This window comes from Pleurodeles waltl, chromosome 3_1, assembly GCF_031143425.1.
Source record: "Pleurodeles waltl isolate 20211129_DDA chromosome 3_1, aPleWal1.hap1.20221129, whole genome shotgun sequence".
In the NCBI taxonomy this organism is placed as follows: Eukaryota; Metazoa; Chordata; class Amphibia; order Caudata; family Salamandridae; genus Pleurodeles; species Pleurodeles waltl.
The window spans coordinates 507,016,575-507,034,843 of NC_090440.1; the positions used below are offsets into that span (position 1 = coordinate 507,016,575).

The following is an 18,269-nucleotide window of genomic DNA, read 5'->3' on the forward strand; positions in this document are numbered from 1 at the left end:
TGAGTGACTCTGCCCAAGCCCACCCGGCCTTTCGGGAAATCAGTCAATTCCTGTAACGTCAATCTGCATCAGGTGAGAAAGGAAAAAGGAGCGTTTCCTGATAATAACATACCGTGCAATGCTTTCTGCCGCAACTTATCTATTTCTTAATGCAATTAGAATAGGTCTAACTCAGTGGTATTCTTTTTACCGAGCGCCGGATAACTTGACCATTTCAGGTCCCAGTCTGTGACCTGTTGGTTGACACAGGGAGCTATGACGCAAGCGCTTAAAATTAAGGCCCCCTAGTATTGTGTAAACATATTGTCTTCGCGTAACTGATTGTCAAAACCGTATTCAATTTTATAATCAAAACTGCTAAAGAGAGGGATACGAGAAGAGGCGGCAAAGACGTCTCCGAAGCAGGCAGAGCAGGGCCGCTCCGTGGATGCGCAGGAGCGGCGCTGACGTGGCGCGCGCAGCGGCGTCGACGCCTGCCGCGGTTGCCCGGGAACGGAGACCCTGTCAGTGAGAATGCCAGTGAAGGGCACATTGTGCATAAAGGTGAGCGGTGGGGCCCTCCAAGGAATCGCCTGGTTCAAAGACGACAATACTGCACTTTACATCCTCCGCTCTTATGTTCTGGAGATTTTCCTGCTCGGGTGGGGAGGTTGCAAGCTCGTTCCTTTCTGCTATGGATAAAAGAAGGACCTATCTCCCATTCAGCAGATCTCTAAAGCCTGTGCATTTTTAACCAGGCACTCCCAGTCTCTTCAGCCTCCCTGGAGAAATATTCCTCTGCAGGTGGCTCTTAAAAGCATCAAACGATGGTGGTGGTGTTGATAATAATAACAATAACGTCAAAAGCAGTAATGTTAAAACTGTTCTTGTTAATCTGAACAGTAGCAATACTACTGCTAATAATAATAAAAGTGATAATAACATTGATAGCAGCAACTCTAAAACTACTACTAATATTAAAATCAACATTTGTATTACTACTAATATTAACAGCAATAACATCAATACCAGTAATGCTAAAACTACTAACAATAATGAAATCAAATATAGTAAGACTACTACTAGTAACAATAGTCATAATATTAATAGAAGTAGCAATACTAAACCCACTACTACTGATAACAAAAGTTCTCTGTTCAATAATGTTTCCCTCTTGACTGGTCTTCCGTTTGGGTACATCCGGACCTCTAACATACACTGAACCAGCCTTTTCCTCCAATGCCTGTCCTCACCCCTCCGAGGTACGGTGGGGGATCCTGCCAACCCTTCACTAATGATTTGTTTCCCCTCACATATGTACCTGCACCCATGTGGGTATGCACCTGCAAGAGAGATTTCCTTTCTACATGCTGCTGTCTCCCCTACCTGTACACAGTAGTGGTGTGGGTCACAACATGGCTCCATGAGCTAAGCATTCACTGTTGACATCAGTTTGTATGACCTGCAGTTCACAAGTGCAAAACCCTGCTGGCACCACACTTTCTTTTATCCTTCCATGTCCTTCTATACATTGAAAATCGTCAAGTGCCTCACTCGCAAAGCTATTTTCTGTGCGCATACACGTTTCCATATTGGAAATTGAGGAGCTAGTCACACCTAAGACATGAGTCTGGCACAATTACTCACAGTCCCTAGATTGTGCAACAGTGCTGTCTACCATTCGCAGGACTTAAAATGACAAAACTGCTATCTTTTTAAACACTATATAAACGTGCTTATTGTTCTCCATAATAATCTCCTCTGCTACCTAGGCTATATAATGCCATGCATCTTTTCATGTGTTATGTACAGATATCCGTCTGGCCTGAGTAAAAGCCCTTGCTATAAAAATAACTGAAATAAAATTGCATTTCACAACCGTACTGGGTGTACCAGGCACACGCCTTCTCTGAGCACTTTCTGGTCATAATGGTTTTATTCCTATTTAAAAGCTGCATACTCGAGCTAGAAGTTAATAAATAAGAACATTTGATGGGAAACGGATTGTGGTGGGCCAAAAATTCTTGAAGACATCGGTGGCTTTTTTCCAAGACCTGCATATTTGATTTTTAGCACACATATTGGCAGAGCTGTACTAACACGCAGACGAGGAAAGCAGAGACATATCAGGTCCTCTTAAGTAGAATCGTAGTTTTCCAAGAAAATGTCCTTGGTTCCTCCCCCACCTAGAAAAGAAACAATGAAGACGCATTTCTTAATAAAGGCAGAAATGAATTTTCGGACTTCTTGTAATATGCCTCCCACATGGGAAGCCGAGGAGGGCGAAAAAGGATTGAAAATCGGTTGAAAAGCACATATAAAGTCATGAATGCACAGATAACCTGAGGTCGTCTATTGAGCATTCGAAAAGAAAAAAGATATTGCAAAGCAATATATTTGTCTTTTATTTGTTAAAACAAACAGAAAAAGTAAGCGAGGTTTTGCACCTTTCATGCACGTACAACATGAGTGTGAAGAAATTGTGAGGTCCCATCTTTCCCCATAAGTGGTACATTCAAGGGATCTTATTGTGACATTGTCACAGCAGACTTAAAAAACATCCTCCTATGAATGCCATTTGCTCCATTCCCAGAGCCACCTAGTAATAACAGAGGGTCTTAGCAGAAAATGTAATGGCTTATTGTTTGATTAAAGATTGTAAAATATGATCCATTCCAGAGTCCATACTATTTCCTTGAATTTAGGCTCTCCAAAAATGACACATAGTAAGACCATTCACGAGGTGATAAATTGACACCTAAGCACAAGTTATTGTGATTCAGGATAAAAGTGATGCTGCAAGTACAGCATCACCAGATTGTGAATGGGGAGCTTTTGCACCACACACAATTACAATATCCCTTCCCATTATGATGCTGGCAAATGGCCTTGAATGCCAAGATTTTGTCCCACCTTTTGAGACCTTAAGATTACAAAAACAGTTCCCCTAGGCCAAAATGGGTGTAGACTTGATGATAGGGGAAGGTAATTTGAGCACCTGACTGAATTTAAAAGAGTGTACAATTGCACTGTGGTGTGTTTCCTATTAAAACTTTGTAATGTTGAGAGCTCCATTGAAGACAGTGGAGTAGCTTTGTGCTTATAATGGCTGGTATAACCCCGGAGCCCCAACATTCCAATGTTTGTCTTCATGCTTCTCCCTTTTTAATTTATACTGTTCTGCCCTTGGTGGTGGAATGTTCTAATAGCCATATAGCCCTTCTGCCTTGGGCTATACTGGTTGTTAAATGCCCTCTCCCTCGTTATTGGCCCTCACCTGCGGTTCGAGCCTTTAACCACTGGTATAGCCCTCAGCAGCGATCTATAAGGCTACAATATAAGAGAAGACTCTGTTAATGCTTGCATGAGGTATAAAATGGAATTTGGGGGATGAAGTGTTCTGTAAATGAAGGTAATGTATCTTGGGAGTGAAAAAGAAAGTGCAGCCTTTGCAATGTCTACCTCCAAAGCAGACATCCTACGTCCTAGGCCTCAGAAGATCAGAGGACTGAAGAGGGGTTTATACTTTATTACATGAACTCTCCTAGAAGGTTGGTCGGCCTGCTCATGAGGTCCCATGTTCACTAATGCAAAGTTGGGGGTAGCGAGGGCCTTCATTATAGACTGTCTACTGCATCATGTACAGATCATGACAGCTGAACCATAGGTCCAGTGATAGCCCGTGAAGACATCAGAATCGTATTGTCAGGAGTTCAAAGCATAGGAATGCGTTATGCATCTTTGTTGTGTTTATTTACAGTCTCTTAATCATTTCTAGGCTACATTTGTAGACTACATTTGATTGGCAATATGTCAAAGTAAAAAAATCCAAGAGTGTCGTCGCTTTGAAGGAAAGGGGTAATTGTTTCTCGATAGACAAAGAGGGTTTTTAGATTTTTAACAAACCACAAGGCTTGCCGCAGAAGTAACTGGGGTGATGTGTTAGTCAAACATCACCCCAGTTTGCAGTGGACTTTGACTGGCACTGACCGTAATAGCCGAACCCTAGAAGCCACAATGGAGAAGAGGTGCATAAACCATAGCTGATTCTAGGCCCATTTCATTGCTTGAAGGAAACACATGTCCATGCGGTTTCTGGTTGAGATGATGAAAACAAGGGGAGTGCCGATATTTTAGTTCTTTGAAAATATTTTCCCATTTTATTCTGACGGTAATTAAAGTAGGCTTTTTATAAATTATGTTGGTTTATCTCTGCATTCTTTCAAAGTGGACAACACGTTCTTAAAAGGCTATTATACTGAGATGAAGAATTAGAGCAATGGTACCAGAAGAGGGCCTGCACATTTGCTAGTCGTTCTACAGGTTGGTGTGTCTGATCACCAGATACATATTTTTCCTATGAGTAAATTGGACGAAAACGGCAACCGCATATGAAGAAATCCAGCAAAACATAATCTCTGCACAGCTGCAATATATTGGTTTACAGCTATTTCCAATCCGGTTAGAATTACTTTCATTTTTACTTGTCCGATATGAAACCTGAAGCTGAAAAATCTGATAAGTGTGTTTCATTTCCCTGGAAATTGTATTGCGTCTCTTTCCAAGTGAGTAAATAAACCGCATACAAAACAATAAGCAGGCTGCAGGGAGGACATTAGAGAGGTGACCCTACCCAGGCAGGGGGCCAAGTCTGAGAGAGGGGAGAGGCACTGCATTTTGTTCTCGGTTTATACAGAATGGCCATATTTGTTGGATTTCATTGCTCTGTATTCTGGGAAGGATGTCGTGCCATTAAACACTGTTTTCACCTTTTCCCACCTGCCTGAGGAATTCTTCTGGTACAAGCGGCGCCTGGCATGGGCCGCTGTATGCCCCCTACCGTCAGGGACACGGCCATTTTGAGACACAGACTGCCTCATGAGTTTTTTTGGTTTGTTATATATATGTTTATGCTCATTGCTTGCCAGTGCGAATGTGACGGCTTTTGTCGACTGCTCTGTTGTGCCACCGACCTTTTTGTAATTCCCAAATTCACACTGGATGGGTCCAGTGAGTGGTAAGATTTGAGACTCCTGGAAATGTGAAGCACGTGAGATGTTGTAGCATGTATGACTCCGCTTAATCTCAAATATGAATTCGACGATGCCTCGTTTTTAATTTATTATGAGATTCAACATGAAACTGCACAAATAATCGATTCTTAAAATGTGCCTGTGTTTTATGTCGAGCCAGTAAACTGGCGGTAGACTTCAGCTTCACGTGTCGCGCTCATGATGTTAGATCCAGGGCATGATGTAAAATAAAGTTTAACTATCATGTACATCACAAAGATGGGCCCGAAAAGAAGGGCGAGGAAAGTCTATGTTTTTGCTGGGTGAAACGTGGCAGCTTATATATTTCTGAAAATAAGAGAAAAAGATAAAAGTTTAACAAATGGGGCCACAGTCACTAAAAATACATCCTAGCCACTCCTGGCTAGGATTCTACGTGCCACTCACTATCACTGAAACATGTCAAAGTATCGTCTTGATAACTATGCCTTATAGAGACCATGTGGCACAGACCTTCTTTACTTTCAGGCTCATCAGCACTTGATACCTGCTAACTGTCAAAGGAGGACTTCGATCTGCTGATCATGGACCGTTTAATGCTATCAGAGATTAAACCGAGCCAGCCTATCCTCCAGAGGTAGAAGAGTTGCTCTAATTTCAGTTGCTTTCCATGATTCCGAAGTAGATAAACTTCTATCAAGAATCCCTCAACGTATATTGAATAAAATATGAAGCATAGTCCTCTTTGCCCAGAACCCATACCTGTGGATTAAAGCACCTTCTACTGAAATGCACTTAAAAAGATAGCTCACGGTCGCTAAGTTTGTGTTTTAATGGGTTTGGTGAGGGGTATAGGGAAGAAAAAGAAAATTACCTTCAAAGGATAAATATGTGTAAAAAAGGAAAATGTTGATAAAGCAAAGTTTGTATTAGCTGCAACTAATTCCAGGTAATAGTGATTTAAAATTCAGACCACAAAAGAGAAAAGGTTATCCCATCCATTGACTTCAAAAGAAATCTGCATCAACGCTTTGTGCAACCTCTGGTATTGTGACCTTGCCCTACCTGTATGAGGAAGCTGGAAAACCTTTAAATGGTGAAACGTCCCATATTGAAAGCTATTTTTGAAAACAAGTAGAAACAAAAGGACCTGTTAGCTTGGATGAATGTCAAAATGTGATGGGTGTTTCGAACAGAGCAACAAGATAGCTGCATTTCAAAGTGAAGGAATGTATATAGTTTTTTGCGAACATTCACGTATATGCAATGTGTAAGCAGTGAGATTTTGAACCACCACCTACCTTTCAGTTTATACAGGCGAGTCTGAGAACAGAATCAAACCTCGCAACTTATAACATGTCAAGAGTGAGTTGCTTATCCAGTCCTAGTGTTTCAGTTACAGTCTGGTACTTGTAGACTGGAATTGCTCAAGGAAACTTCTGCCTTTAAGAAGTACCTTAGAACACAACCTGCAACGACAGAAAACATCATGGCACGGGGCACCCCTAAAATATAAATACTCCTGCTATAACAAGTACATTATTTGAGTGGGATGCAGTCATATCGGCGAAGCAGTGGTGTAACAAAACTTGAGGGGGTCCCCCTGCAAAGTACACAGAGGGCCACCCTCCAAATTCACCCAGGAACTTTCCGCCCTGAGAACTGGCTTGATGGAGCCCCCAGGAGCGCACAGCCCCCCCCCCCCCAACACCATGGGGGCTGTGAGGGCCTTTGTTACGCCATTGCAGCGAACTTTAATAATCAGTATGGTCTGATTCACAAACATTTTTCTTCAATAGGTTGTGATTTTATCTTGTAGTGCTGTTGGATTACTCGTACTCGTGGCCTACATTTAAATAGTAAGCCAAGAGTACTACGGGGTAAGCCATGGCTATATCTTTGTGAATGGGGCCATGGGGTTGGAGCAGGGTTTTTGATAAATTGAATAAATACATTCTCGAGAATGAGATGTGGTTAAAACACTGATTGGGGCCCAATAAGTAGCCTTGGAACATGACTGCACGGCTTCCAATTAAACTGATGGAAAGAAATGAAAATGGTGACCCAGGGACTGAATGGAGACATCAACTGACGAAAGGAAACGTACTTGTTGTAATATTAACATAATGAGCAGATCTGGGCTCCTCATTAGATTGACCTTACAATAGGTCTGCCAAGACTGCCACTTTATAGGCTTGATCTACGCATTTACGTAAAACAAAACAGACATGTCACTGGCTAGAAATATCAGTAGCTTTCAAGCGCAAGACTCCATACCTGGGCATGTTTCCACCTGCAAAAAATGGTGAGTGACTTTTTTTTTTAGGGTGAAGATAGTGGCGGGCAAACCTTTTATTCTGCTAGTGAAATTAGCGGAAGGTTATACGTTTTTCACTGACCCAAACGTTCAAGTTGTAAAACATGAATCTAAGCGGCACTCTGTTAAAGTTTTCTTGCTGGAAAAATTCAGCAATCTTTGCAAAGTATGTCCTGACAAAAAGTTGGTATTGAGTTCATTTTCAGAAAAGTCGTAGTGAAAATGGTAATTTAACAGGTTAGACTGCACACGTGATTAAACATACTTTCTATGCCATTCCTTTTGTGACATCTATTTCTTTGGCTGACATATACATTTACATTTGCACCTTCATTCTATACTCGGCCTTCAATATGATATTTATCATTGGGCAAAGATTCAGAATCCTCTGTGTTTTGCCAGATGTGTTGTAATTCTCTATCCCGTGCAGCGTGGCCAGCTATTTTTGTAAGGTAGACACGCAATTGTTTGATAGGGAGCAGGATCAGCATGTCAGCTGTTTACATCTACTGACCACTTGTCTGTGATCTTTAATTCAGCGATCTTAATTCAGCTGGTCTGGGTGACCAATCTGGAGTAACCTGGGTTTATTTCATTTATGTACGTTCAGTTTTTCAATGAAATGAAATTAAATAAATGAAATGTAGATTTATATAACACAGCTTTGACCTGTGAGGGTCTCAAGGCCCTGTCCATGGGCACAGAAAGATTAAGTGATTTGCCCAGAATCACAAGATATTGCACTGATGCCGTGGCTTAAACCCTGCCCTCCAGCTGCAGAGGCAGTCGCTCTGACCCCTGCGCTTCTATCACTGAACCTCTACTGTACTGTGCCAATGAATCACAATATAAGCATATTGATGAAACAAATACTGAAGCGCTGATATCAATCAACAACTGCTCCAACTTTTCTTTGTTTATGTTAAGTTATATTTTGCAGATTTGTAGAGTACACTATCACCTGGGAGAGTATCCTGGCGCTGAGCAGGTGTGAGACTCGGCACATCTAGGGCGTAGTGGGACTACTAGAAAAGCCAGGTCTTACGTTTCTTGTGAAATTCACGAAGTGAGGAGAAGGCTCTCGTGTAGCAACAGGTCTTCCCATGCTTTAGGAGCAATGAAGGAGAAGGCTCAACCACCAGACCTGGTTTTCCAAATGCTTGGAATTTGTGCACGTAGGAGTCTGAAAAAGTAGAGGTGTCTGGCAGGTTTGTGAAAACTGCTACGATTGTTGAGGTAGCGGATACCAGTGTTATGTAGTGCTTTGAAAGTGTGGGTAAGAAGTTTGAATTGTGCTCATTTGTGAATGGGGAGCTAATTGAGCTCCTTCAGGTGTGGTGTGAGTGCAGTGTGAGAGTTTGAGAGTGATTCTGGCTGCAGCCTTCTGAATGATCTACAGCCTTCTAGTGAGGTTTTTATTGATCCTGACAATGAGGGTGTTTCCATAGTCGAGCTTGCTTGTGGCCTGGGCATGCATGACAGTTTTTTGGGGTTTGGTTTGGGAGCCATTGGAAAATCTTCCTCAGCATCTTCAGGTTGTGAAAGTATGAGGCGGTGATAGCATTGATTTGTGCAGTCATGTTGAGTTTGCTGTTGATGATCCTGAGATTCTTAGGATGGGTAGTGGGAGTGGGTGTTGGTCCTAGCTCTGTTGGTCACCAGTTGGAGTCACATATTGATATGCCCTTCCTGAAGGTCATGATTTCGGTCTTGTTAGTGTTCAGCTTAGGCAGTTGGTCTTCATCCAGTGAGTGATTTCAGTCATGCAGGCAGTAAACTTGATCTGGTTACAGGGTGTCTTGTCCGCGAGGGAGATAATCAATGTCCTCTCCATCAGCAATGGAGAGGACATTGATATTGTCAGAGCAAAAAAATGCTGGCTAGATGGATCATATGTGCATTGAAGGCACAGGATGGATCTTTGCTGGTATCATGGCTGTTTTCATATGAATATTTCTCATATTAAATGTGCTAAACAACATAAAACACTGTGGTCAAAATAAAAATGCATCTTTTACATGGGAAGATCTAATATACGTCTAAAATTCCAGGAGTATGTCAGGAAAAAGTCACACATACTCACAGATAATGTTTTGTGAATTAGACCATGTGGAAGCGTGGCAATCAATCATTCTCCTTGCAAAGGGACCAATTCATTAAGCTCAATTCACAATTCTTCAATAAGCAATTTGCATGCTGTATATTTGTGCCCAGTGAGAGGTAACATGCAGGACTGTAACTAACACATGAGAACTGTGTTTAATTGGAAGGCCAAGCAGTGGTGGTGAATGCTGTGAAATGTGGTCATCTTTGCAAAACTAAGATACTAATTTAGAGTTTGGTGGAAAGGGTTCTCTGCCTTAAACGTGGCAGAAAACACTAGCCATCAAAATCATGGTTCTCCCACTCTGTTTAGAGTCAGTGGTATCACTGTGTTTTTGACTGCATAGCTTACGGTGGCTCTTCTGCCAGAAATGTTTGACCACTGACCCATCCGATATTGGGTCATCAGTCAAAGTAAATCAGACCATCCACTCTGTTTAAGATAGGTGTGACAACATACTTTTATTCTGTTTTTTGTACCAATGGGAAAAACCTGGCTGCCCCAACCAAATAAATACCCCCTTATGCTTGCATCAGGGACATTTATGTTTATTTTTCAATAAGGACTTTGCTTTGAAGAACTTTGCTGGTTGGCTACATTGAACATGTCAGCTGTTCAATGAAGTTTCAACACCTTCCAAGGAGCTGTTGTGCAATTGACTCTGCTGAAAGCACAGATATATCGCTGTATGTCTGGTGGAAATCTTTAAATATGGTGGGCTGTACCTCACCTCATGGGCAGTGAAATTCAACCCTCTGCTGATCTGGCAGACATAAAACTCTAAGGGACTGTTTAAGAGTTTGGCCAAACTCCTGATGGGGTGGACTCTGCCGTGCTGGCAACCTCACCCCTGACCCCATTAAGACTGTGCTGACCAGAGGAAACCAAGGCTTTTGCCAGTCAGCCTAGTGAGAAAGGTGCAGCAGCATTGTCCCCGGCTCTTAATAGAGCCAGCGGCAATGCTGCCGCATGCTGGGGGCACCAGAACCCTCAAAATCCACACAGCTGACGATGCGCATTTCAAGGGTGTTGGACAGGGGGACCACCATGAAAAGACTGGCAGAGAACAAGGTTGTAATCAGCAGGGGGGAGCTGAACTCTGGCTGATTACAACCTGCACAGCCATCAGCCTGTCAGGATCTGAGATCCTGGCGGGGACGGCGATAGGTTGGCAGGTCTGCCAGCCAACCTCGTAATGTGGTGGTCAGACTGCCACAGCAGCGGAGGTCTGACTGCCACTGTGAGGCTGGCGGTCTTCAGACCTCCAGTCTAGTAAGCAGGCCCTAAGTCTTTTACTTGGGATTTAGATATGATAGACTCCTATAACCAAAATAGATGCTCTGCCTGTATCTGTTAAATTGGTTTCCACCGATGTTGACAATGCTGTTTTCTCCTTAGAAAGATAGGCTTTAAAGAACCCCACCTATGTACGGATTGTTTTCCATTAGTTTCCCCAGAAAAGGGATGCACAAAGTCATGTATGGCATGATGTTTACTCTAAGGGCCATTGAAAGTCACCAAGAATTAGAAATGACCATGCCTTACGTGTTCTCCTGCACCTGTCATGTAAAAATTATTAGAACATATTCCTTTGAGTCAGGAACATGTTCAAATCTGCACTCGGTAGTAAGCCCAGCTTCATTCTAACATGTGCAGATGCAAGGGTCCTGCATCAATAATACTTCTGCAACACCGGCATAAGTTGCACATGTGCCTGAGCACTTTGTAAATAGTAAAACGCATGCAAAACTATGCATTTTCAAATTTATTTCCTACAGTCAATTGTATTTATATAATAATTTTATAAAGCATAAAGTTTACCCACCTGGGACTTCGGTCACTCTTAATAAACACAGGGCAATGGTATTTCTGTATCTGTTATTTTTTTTTTTATTGTTTTGGTAATGCTGACATGCCACCTTTCATCTACTTCCGATTACTATTCAAAGAATAAATAAGAGAAAGCAAAGGTAGACATAATTCAAACTATAATAGAACGGAGGAGTGGCTGGAGCCCAAGTGGCTTGAGCCCAAGTGAGGCATCAATTTGCCTGTGAGCTCCTCTGCGGATACTCACTCATAGGACTCTTAGAAGCATCCTTCCATCACGAGTGCGCCGCGGATCATGAGAGGAAACATGGAGAGGTGATATCTACAATTATTTGAGATCGGGTGCACTACAGAACACCAGATGTAAACAGATTTCTAACTCTTTATTGTGCTGCTGAATAACATAAAATGGCGACTGATATTGGAGCGATGCTCCGGACTGATACAGAAGACTGGCACTCCTGAAACTTCGATTTGTTGGAAGCAAGATCCATGCCTAATTATATGGACACTTTATTGAGGGTTTTCTACCCACTTAACACCCGTGGCAGTTCCATCTCATGGCCACAATACTACTTTGACCGCTCCCTTCCTGTAAATCTGACACCGCTTCTAGTTCCCTCACATCCCAAATCTTCATGTTTCATTCTGCTGCATTGGGATCGGAAACACTTCTGCCTGTGTACTATAGCAGCGCTTCGCTTATATGCTTGTATTGTTAGCTTTAAGCCGACTCAGTGTTTTATTCAGCAGTATACAAAATGGCGGCCAGTGCTGTTTACTTGGGACTCCGTTCCTGAGGGGCTCAAACATCTCTTTGATCAGCACGACATCTGAAAGCACAGTCTCTTGATAATTTACCACTTCCATATCATCTGGGTCTTTACACCGTGAGCCATCTAGTTGGGCTGCTCCTCATCACAGTGAGATGACTTTTTGCAATGCTTGCATATGCTGGCACAGGCCAATGATTTGGAATGTGGTATTGTTACACAGAAGACGGGGAATGTATTTTTAAAGCGGAGAACATACTAATATGGATGGCAATGTGACCTACTTTATAGGGCACGGCAGAGGTGAAAATGTTGTAGTTAATACCTCAAGTTTCGAGATGTGGAATATCTCCATGTAGCACTCTGTTGAACATGAAGCTATACCCCATCTTACAGTCTTATTTCTCATGACCAGTGGTTCTGTAATGGTTTGTCTGTCAGCCTGCCTGTTTCAGTGGCATGTTCTGAGCTTACTGATAGCTTACCAGTTGGGTTCACTCATGCTTGATGCCTTAAAATGGTGGATCAAAAGCCCAAAGAGTAAAAAGGTATTAAAGATCCCAAAGATAAAAAAGCAACCCTAAAAAGGACAAAAGCTGATCCACCTCTCTCAGATTTCTGGGTTTAAATCGAATACGGATCGAGTGCTAGTTTAGACATTATTTTACAGCAGCTTTGTGGATTCCACAACTTCGCGCAAGACACCAAAACATACACAGACGCTATGCACCAGGACATACAGGTATTATGATCTGACTTTAAAAATCTTGCAAGTAGGTTGGTCAGCAGAATCTAGGATTAGGTTGGTGGAAGACACCTCTACCCCAGAAAAGAAGCAGAGTGAGGCTATTATCAACCAATTCAAGGCCCTCTCTAGAGAGCTTTCTGAACTTGAAAATCAAAATTGCAGGGGTAACATGCGTATTTTTAATCTGCCGTAAAACGCGGAGGGTGAGGCAAACGTATGCTAAATTCCTGGAAGCCTGAGTACCACACACCTGGCGGATCTTGTTTGACAGAGACTTTGAAATAGAGAGGGTGCATAGAGTTCCCAATTACAAACCATGTCCTCTCCAATCCACAAGCACTGCTCTTTCAACTGTAACATTACAGGCACACGGAAGTAATCTTGGCACAGATGAGAAAGGTACAGAACGTCCAGTGCAATGATTCCAAAATCAGTATTGCCTAAGGCTATTCCAAAGAGGCAGTTTCCATCAGGAAGTGGTTTCTTTCACTTCTCCAAAGGCTGAGGACCATCCATTCCTTTTGGTTTTGTTGGAACAGCTACATTTTCTACCACATTCAAAGGAAAGTCTATGATATTTATGGAACCAGCTGCCCTCCAGGATTTCTTGGACTCTACGATTGGATTTGAGATGGTAACATATGTACTGTGATCTCTGTGGAAGTGGTGGGGTGCAGTTATATATTCATTTCTCTTGGTATTTTGTTTTCTTCTTTTTGATATTTGACTGATAACTTACAGTACGTCTTTTCATTTCACAGTGTCTTGTATTGGCGTGTAACTTTGCATTATTGCAGTGTTGTAGATGGGGGGTCTATTCAACATGTGATTCAAAGTGGTCTCTCTTTTCCATAGCTTGCCTCTTATCTTCTTTATCCAATTGGGAAGGTGGGTGGATGTCCATTTATTTGTGTGGTTATCTGGCGTGATTGATCTGCCCTGAGTTATGTAGGTTTGTGGGGGCAAGGGTTACCACAATGAGTGATATTGCACCCATATATTCCAGAGTGTACTCTATGTTTTAATGATCTCATTTGGGTTTGTTGACTCTCTAATGTCTTTAGCCTTGTAGTTGATTTTTGGATTTGGCATTTCAACTATTTCAATGTGTGTATCTCCTGTATAATTTTGCCCTTCTGTTTTTGTGTGATCTTATTTTTGTGGGTTAGTTGGGGAGAAGGTGTTGGGGGAGGCCTGTGGCATTTTCGAGGGTTGGGTGGTGGGTAAGAAGGGGCCAGGGTTTAGTTCTTAGTTTTGTGTTGTTTTTGATCTTCTGGTTACTTTTTTCTCTTTCTGTCCTACTGTCAAACTCTTGGTTTCCTTCTTTTCTTCACCCCCATACTTCTCAATTGGTGCTTTAATTTATGTGATGTTACTTCCTGTGGGGAATGGTGGCACCGTGAGTCCAGCAGACATATGGACTCATACTTCTAGGATGTTTGTAAAAAGGTCCAATCCAGCTTACGCTCTGTCTCCTTATCCTCATCTTCCCAAGGTATCATCTTTGGTATATGAATAACTCCACAATGGCATCATGACCTCTCCAACTAAGATACTCTCCTTGAACACAAAAGGTTGCCATTATCCAGTTAAGAGGTGGTAGATTTCAGATGATTGTAATAGATTGAAGGGTGATGTAATTTTACTGCAGGAGACACACCTGGACACCATACAAAATGCTACATTTTATAGCCCATGCGTTGCGGATATTGGTATTTCTCCTGCATTACAAAAATGTATGGAGTTATCACTATCATATCTAGGAAATTTGGTATTTTGGTATTATCCCACATACATGACCAGCAGTGTAGATGGCTTATTTCCATGGTTTTGAGAAGAGACCCTAAGTTTTTAATTGTCAATAGCTATGTGATGACTTTTTGGAGAGAGTTAGATTAACAACTATCTGAACTTCCTGATAAACTTGGGGTCATTCTTGTTGGTGACTTCAATATCCCAATGGGTGGCAACCTTAACAGAATTTCTTCTTGTAAATTCATGACTACCAACTGTCATAAACAGATGAAAATTTGTTGTAATAATAACATTCTAATCGACATACGGTGACTATATAATCCAGAGGGTAGTGACTACACATTTTACTCTCCCTCACACAACTCCTTATCTAGAATAGATTATATATTGGTCAGTAAACACTTATTCCACTCAGCTCACTCCATATCTTTTGAACCTATTATAATTTCAGATCATGCATGTATCTCTTTGGAACTCAATGAGGTTGATCCCACACTTTCTCCTCAACAGTGGAGACTAAATTATCCATTACTTGAAGATGACGACACTAGGAAAGAAATAGAGCAAGTGATTGACCACTTTCTTGTAGAGAACAGCACTTCAGATACTTTACCCTTTACTAAATAGGATGCCCCCAAAGCCACATTGAGAGGGGTTAGGATACAGAAAATGTCATTTAAGAATAAGATGTCTTCCTCATGTCTTCTGTAGCTGGAGTCAGAGATTGCTAAGTTAGACAAAGTAGGCATACTAAGCACTCAGAGACTTTACGGCTATGGGCCTTACAATATGAGAATGATCAAATTTTGAGTAAGAAAGCCAAGGAATGGGTTGAGGTGGCAAATGCAAGTAAAATGTTTAACTGGAACAAGGCAGGAAAAAAATTGGTGAATTACTTAAAGTATACGAAATCTAAAACTCTTATCCCTGCGATACAGAACCAAGAAGGGAAGGTGGTCTCTGCAACTCAAGATATTCTTCAGACATTCAAAACTTTGTATGAAGAATTATACAACTCTAATGTTTCTACTCATTCTACTGCTATAATGATTATTAGGAGGATTGCACTCTCCTATATATCTCCCAAGAAGATGGTCTAATGCTTAACCGTCCCATTAGGAAAGATGAGGTGGTTGCTGCAATACACTCTCAAGTCTGGGAAGACCCTGGACCGTGATGGCTACACTACCAAATTTTATGTACTCTTTGAAGATAGAGCTGCTGACCCTCTACACGCTGTCTTTCATCAGGATTCTACATCTGGTTCCACAGTTGGCTTTGCTACTGAGGGTACAATTGTTGTCATTCCAAAGGAAGGGATGGATCATCTGTTCGTTAAGGATTATAGACTGATATCTCTGATTAACCTTGATTGCAAAGTGTATGCAAAGATTGTGGCTCATAGATTAAAGTCAGTTATATTGCAGTTGGTTGCCAATTCACAAACAGGATTTTTAAAAGAGAGGTTTGCCTCAGATAATATCAGGTTGTTTTGTCATGGTTTGGAAAAAGCCAAACTAACACTCTTGCACATGGTTGCTGTAGCCTTGGATGCAAAGAAGGCCTTTGATAAAGTTTCTTGGCCCTTTCTCCAATAGGGGAATGAGTTTATATGGCTGATTATGGCTGTATATTCCAATCCAACAGCAAAGGTTAGAGTTAATGATGATCTATCACAGGCTTTTTCACTATCTCAGGATACATGGAAGGGTTACCCACTCTCTCCTCTCCTTTTCTTACTGGTTGTTAGACATTGGGTCTCTAGTTGGCAGAGGTATACACCCTTGTCCAAGTGGTGATCACAATCCTAGTCATGGTGGGTCACCACACAACTCAAATTATCCCGTTCTCATTTTCTGGTAGCTTGGCACAGAGGAGGCAGGCTTACCTTAAAAGGCAATGTGTAAAGCATTTGTGCAATAACTAATACAGTAACACAGTGAAAAGACCACAAAAATACACCAAACAGGTATAGAAAAATAGATAATGTTTATATGAACAGAATAAGCTAAAAACTACAAAAATCCAATATGCGCAAGTTGAGATATCACTTTTTAAAAGTTTAAAAGAGTCTCAATCCATAAGAATCAGTTGTTCTATCTTTGTAACACACAGTACCTGGGATACGTCAAAAATAACGACGCACAGGTGCAGCAGAGGAGGAGATGTGTTGAAAAATAAGGCGCTGTGTCGGATTTTCCAGTGCGGCACAGGCCACGCGTTGTTTCTTTTCACGCTGCAAATTGATGCCTCAATTTCCAGGAGCACAGCCTTTGTTCATTTCTGAGATGCAGGGTTATTTTGACACTGAGGGCCAAGCTGTTGAAAATCCTGGATGCACTGGTAGAAAGGAGTGGGTGATGCATCAATCTAGTAGGCGATGCAGTGAGATTTCAGCCATGAGGTGGGCTCTGCATTGATTTCCAGTTGCGAGACCGGTGCTGCAGCAGTTCCGGTCAGTGGTGCAGCGATTTTCAAGCGGCGATGCAGGTGCTGCATTCATTTCTGCAAGTGTCGCATTGATTTTCGGACGCACAAGGATTTCCTGAAGTGGTGAGGTCTTTGTTGGCCCTGAGACATTAGAAACAGGAGAGAAGCTCAATCCAAACCCTTGGATAGCACTTTTTGAGGAAGGCCGAGTCCTTCCAGTAGAGTCAGGAGCACCAGGCAGCAGGGCAACAAGCAGGAAAGCAATCCTTCAGCAAAGCAGTCCAGATGAGTCCTTTGGGCAGCCAGGCAGTCTCTCCAACAGTGTCCAGGTGTAGGTCCAGAAGTGTCTGATTTGGTAGGGTCAGAGACCCAGTTAATATACCCCAAAATGCCTTTTAAGTGGGGAAACATCAAAGAGTAGTTGTGAAATGCACAAATTCCTCTTTCAGCCCAGTCCTATTTGCCAGGATCCCTGTGGGCGTTATCAGTCCTTTGTGTGAGGGCAGGCCACTAGCCTTTGAAATGTAAGAGAGAGCCCATCCACCCTTCCTTCACAGGGAGAACCATCCAGTATGCAGATAAATGCTGATGTGACTGAGTGTCCTGTTGTCGTGGTTTGGACTCTTGCTCTAGGCAAGACTGCTGGTTTAAGGATGACAGTACTTATGTTTGTAGGCGACTATGCCTATCCTACAACAAGTCACAGCTGTCGTCCCAACCCTTCCGACTCAATAGCAGCACCTCACCAAAAACCCAAATAGTAAAAGGTGATTTGTGGCAGCCTTTACGCATGGAATCGAGAGTAAGACATCTCAGGGAGTGTCGTGGTTAAACTGAGATTACCCCTTTCTCACAGATACATCATGTCTCATCCAAACACAGGCAATAACGAAGATGCAGTGGAGTTTCAATAGTTTTTATTTAACACAACTGCAATCTGCAATATTTTGCATGGGCTGCAATGATTAGGATAATGAACAGTGCAAGGAACAGAATTGTAAAGACAAGAGTCATTATTACAAAGACCCCCACCATCTTGCAATAGCATGAAAAGACATAAGGTGTGTAATATGTCCTAATACCCTAATATGATAGGCCTAACCTCCTACCTAAAGGAGAGCTCGGTTTGTTAAACCTAATCTACCAATGCCATATCCATGAGAGGAGCCCCCAACCCTCGTTACCTTGGAATGAGGTCTCTATCTCAGACTCCGCAGGAACACTAAGACTGGGTCAGCGTCAAGATGACATACAGCATCGATATCAGCGAAGGTGGCGATACCCTCTGGTCGGAATCCCTCTGATTATCTGTCTAAAGTGT

General features: G+C 42.1%; 1 long non-coding RNA gene across 1 annotated transcript in view; it reads left to right on the plus strand.

Annotated features, from left to right (window-relative positions):
* Nucleotides 1-264: 264 nt before the first annotated feature.
* The window catches only part of LOC138283218 (uncharacterized), a 49,132-nt gene continuing 31,127 nt past the window's right edge, over nt 265-18,269 (plus strand). The window contains exon 1 of the long non-coding RNA XR_011201134.1: nt 265-543. This is a non-coding gene — a long non-coding RNA (uncharacterized lncRNA). The remainder of the gene's footprint in view (nt 544-18,269) is intronic.